At 35.5% G+C, this 3,936-nt stretch overlaps 1 long non-coding RNA gene across 3 annotated transcripts; it reads right to left on the bottom strand.

Moving 5' to 3' along the window:
* Window positions 1-2,044: 2,044 nt before the first annotated feature.
* On the bottom strand, window positions 2,045-3,925 carry LOC112087587. 3 transcript variants are annotated; one of them, XR_002900159.1, is made up of 5 exons: window positions 3,780-3,925; window positions 3,532-3,718; window positions 2,731-3,441; window positions 2,352-2,493; window positions 2,086-2,181 (listed from the first exon to the last, which is right to left on the bottom strand). It is a non-coding gene; the product is annotated as an uncharacterized LOC112087587 (long non-coding RNA). The 3 variants fall into 3 exon arrangements; XR_002900160.1 differs by lacking the exon at window positions 2,352-2,493 and having other exon boundaries at window positions 2,045-2,181; XR_002900158.1 differs by having other exon boundaries at window positions 2,352-3,441.
* Between the last annotated feature and the right edge of the window lie 11 nt (window positions 3,926-3,936).

Raw genomic sequence — 3,936 nt, forward strand, 5'->3', positions numbered from 1 at the left:
ATTTCGAATTGTCTACAAAATGAGCCTAATTCTACTTTTGTTCTTTTGAGTTCCCATTTAAGATGTTTCTGAAGTTTTAGATCTTGACAGATCTTAAGACCTTCTTGTTGAACAATACTGATCAATTCTCCATAAGTGAAATTATCATAATCAATTATTTGAGTTCCCGTGGAATCTCTAATTTTATTTCTAACTTTTTCTCCTAGAAAGGTTGGAAGTCCTGCGAGGAATTTTTCTTTCCAAAAGGTTGGTTTGAATCTTGGCGGAGTAAAACCCTAGTAAGGAAAGTGTTTTTGTACCATTGGAAATCACTAAGCCTTTTGCATTTAAGGTTTGAAAGGAGTTCAGCGTTCTTATCCCTAAGTACTGAGGGATCTCCTATAAAATGCAAGGTTATGGCTATAACTAAGGTGGCTACAGCATCTTGTTGGAGATTTCCAAAATTATCTAGTATGGGCACGTTATCCTCATCCGTTTTGACGGCATCTAGAATTTCTGAGCGTTGCTGATTGTTTAGGTAGTTATCCCACCATCCTTTAAGCTGGCCTGAAAACCCAGCAATTAGGAGCTCAGCTACGGTTCTATCTTCATTTCCTACTTGAGTTCTATAGGCGTTTGCGGCCATAGTCATCTTTTGTAGGAAATATAAGATATTGTACTCAGATATTCCATCGATATTCCAGTCATAAACTGAAGATGAATTGAACCTAGATTGTTCTATTGTCTGGATTTGTCCTAAGTCAGGGGCAGAGATTATTTGATGATCTTGATGGTTTTCCCGACCAAGACGGTTAATCTCAGGGGTTGAATTTTGCTCAGAGGTTTCACTAGAATAGGATTCATTTGCTAGAGTATTTATCTGGGCTTTAGAAGTAGGAGTATCAGGAATGTCAGATTCCTGAGGCGTGTTATTTTCTCCTATGTCTATCTTACTTAGCTGGCTTTGAAGAGCACGAATGAATTCTTTATTCGTCTCTTGGTAGGTTTTGACACTAGAGCTTGAAATTTGGAAAGGTTTGAATATGGGTTTTTTTGTTTTCTTTTCAGAGGTAGAATCTATTGAAGTGATAAGTTGATTTTGAATCGATTTTTCAATTCTATCAAGCTGTTTGCCTATCGTTCCAAGATTCGTATTTGAAAAATTATTTTGGACGATGATATTTTTTATATTAGTCTTATCATCATCTTGGGGACGTTTAAAACGAATCGCTTCAATTGGTGTTCCCAATAATTCAAGCTTGATTCCCTGTTGAGGGGGGTGATTGGAACGGATAATTTTTCCATTGGCAAGGGTTTCCCATTCAGGGGTTTTATTGCGAGTGGTGATAGGATTCACAGTTTTAGAAAAAGGAAAATTGATACTATTTTTGAATGCATAGTATTCAAACCAATTGAAAAATAAAATTTGTACTTTATGTTTATAGAGATATTTGTAAAACTCTTCTTGGATTAAATTATTAATTATCTATAAATTAATAATTAAATTAATAATTAATAATTTATAGAAAAAATTGATTTACGCATATAATTTTCTAAAAATTTATTTAGAATAATATTATATTTTAAAGTTTTTAACAAATCTCATAGTATAAATTATAATTAACAATCATAACTATCGCAATAAAATAGTTTTAACACCATATTGGGATTGTCCATGTAAAATATACATGTTCATAAGTTAAAAATTTATTAAAAAATCATAGCTACTATCAATATTATTGATGATAAAATTGAAAATAACACTACAATACATTTAAAAATATTTACATGTAAGAAAATCAATTATCACATCTAAAAATCATCATAAATTTTGAATGTATATAGTAAAACAGCAATAAGAGCTACTGATATAATAATTAGAGAGATGAGAATCAATGAAATTTCAACTTTAAATAAAAACAAACACATTAGTCATATTTTAAAATATTATATTTACATATATTTGCATAAATTTATATAATTATTAATTTATGTTTTTGTTGGGACCGTATATTTACATAAGGGTTTCAAAAAATATTATTATCTTATTATCTTATCGAATTTGATGGATTTTTACATTGGCCCGACTTGAGACCAGCAAAATTTATTAATTTATAGTGATTATTAATTTATCGAGTATTAATTTATAGAGGTTCCACTGTATTTGATAATGTCCTCGTCACACATGAAGTGCTCCATTTCCTAAAAACATCAAAAACAGAGGAAAAGTGTGCAATGGCCATTAAAACAGATATGAGTAAGGCTTATGACAGATTGGAATAGGATTTTATAAAAGGAGTTCTTGAGAATTTGAGATTTCATGAGAAATGGGTTCGGTGGGTAACTCAATGCATATCTACAGTCTCCTTTACCTTTCTGCTAAATGGAGCCCCAAGAGGATATATCAAACCAAGCAGGGGAATAAGACAAGGAGACCCCCTCTCCCCTTACTTATTTATCCTATGCAGTGCGATTCTCTAAGGCTTGTGCTGTAAAACTCAGGATTCAGGCAAACTACACGGGGTTAAAGTGGCTAAAGGGTGCCCGAGAATTAATCATCTGCTCTTTGCATATGATAAAATGTTTATATGCACAGCAAATGAGAAAAACTGCAGGGCCCTACACCAAATTCTATCAGACTATGAAGCAGCATCTAGACAACTGATCAACTACCAAAAATCATATATCACCGTCAATGAGAAAATCAAGCAGCTGCTACATATAGAAGTTGAAGGAGGAGTAGGAAAGTACATGGGTCTTCCAGAACACTTCAGAAGAAAGAAAAATGACTTATTTGCATCCATAGTTGATCGCATAATCCAAAAATCTGCAAGTTGGGCATCTAGGATGCTTTCTAGAGCTGGTAAACTTGTAATGTTGAAGAGTGTTGTGACCTTGATGCCATCATATGCAATGACATGCTTTAAATTGCCAGTATCCTTATGTAAACAAATCCAGTCGATCCTTATACGCTTTTGGTGGGACTCATCACCTAACAAAAGGAAAACTAGCTAGATATCATGGAAAAGATGGCAAAACCAAAACAATTTGGAGGCTTGGGATTTCGAGACATATCTGATTTCAATGATGCACTCTTGGCAAAAATTAGCTGGAGGCTGCTAACAAAGTCAAACTGTCTCTTGGGAAGAATCCTCAAAGGAAAATACTTCTCAGAAACCTCCATCTTGGACTGTACAATTCCCTCTGTGTGCTCCCACGGCTGGAAAAGCATAATAGCAGAAAGGGACCTGCTTCTTAAACAATTAGGCTGGGCAGTAGGAAATGGTGGATCAATCAAGATTTGGGATGATCCTTGGGTTTCGTCTCAGGAGTTATTAAGACCTTTTGGTTCCCAGCCGGAAGCTTTCCAAGAGTTTAGTGAAGGATCTAATGAAAGATAACTCTTCTTAGTGGGACATGGAAAAAATAGAAGTAATCCTCCCACGCTATAAGCACCTTATCCTGGGCATCAAACCAAGCAGACTGAGGTGTGCAGACCAGAGGATTTGGCTCAAAAATGCAAATGGTGAGTATTCAACCAAATCAGGGTACCTAGTTGCTGCGGAGGATTTTGGAACGACTGAGACCAGTGTGAACTCACAGTGGTGAACTGGAATGAGCAAGTCTGGAATCTTCACACTGCTCCAAAGGTAAAGCTTTTTGTTTAGAAAGCCCTTCATCGAGCCCTTCCAGTGGGAGATCAGCTAGCCGTCCGTCAAATCGTGAATGATGCTCATTGCTGTAGATGCAATGAAACAGAATCAAGTGCCACTATGCAATAGAAGTTTGGAAAAAGGTACCTTAAACACAGACGTTCAATCCGGAAGATGTCGAAGATCTAAACTCGGGGCTCATGGCACTTAATCGATTGACCACACTTCCGCCAGTAGGTCTGGAAAGTGGTCGACTTCACCCTTGGGTTCTTTGGAATATATAGACCTCAAGGAATCAAAAGTT

This window comes from Eutrema salsugineum, unplaced genomic scaffold (assembly GCF_000478725.1).
Source record: "Eutrema salsugineum unplaced genomic scaffold, Eutsalg1_0 scaffold_8, whole genome shotgun sequence".
In the NCBI taxonomy this organism is placed as follows: Eukaryota; Viridiplantae; Streptophyta; class Magnoliopsida; order Brassicales; family Brassicaceae; genus Eutrema; species Eutrema salsugineum.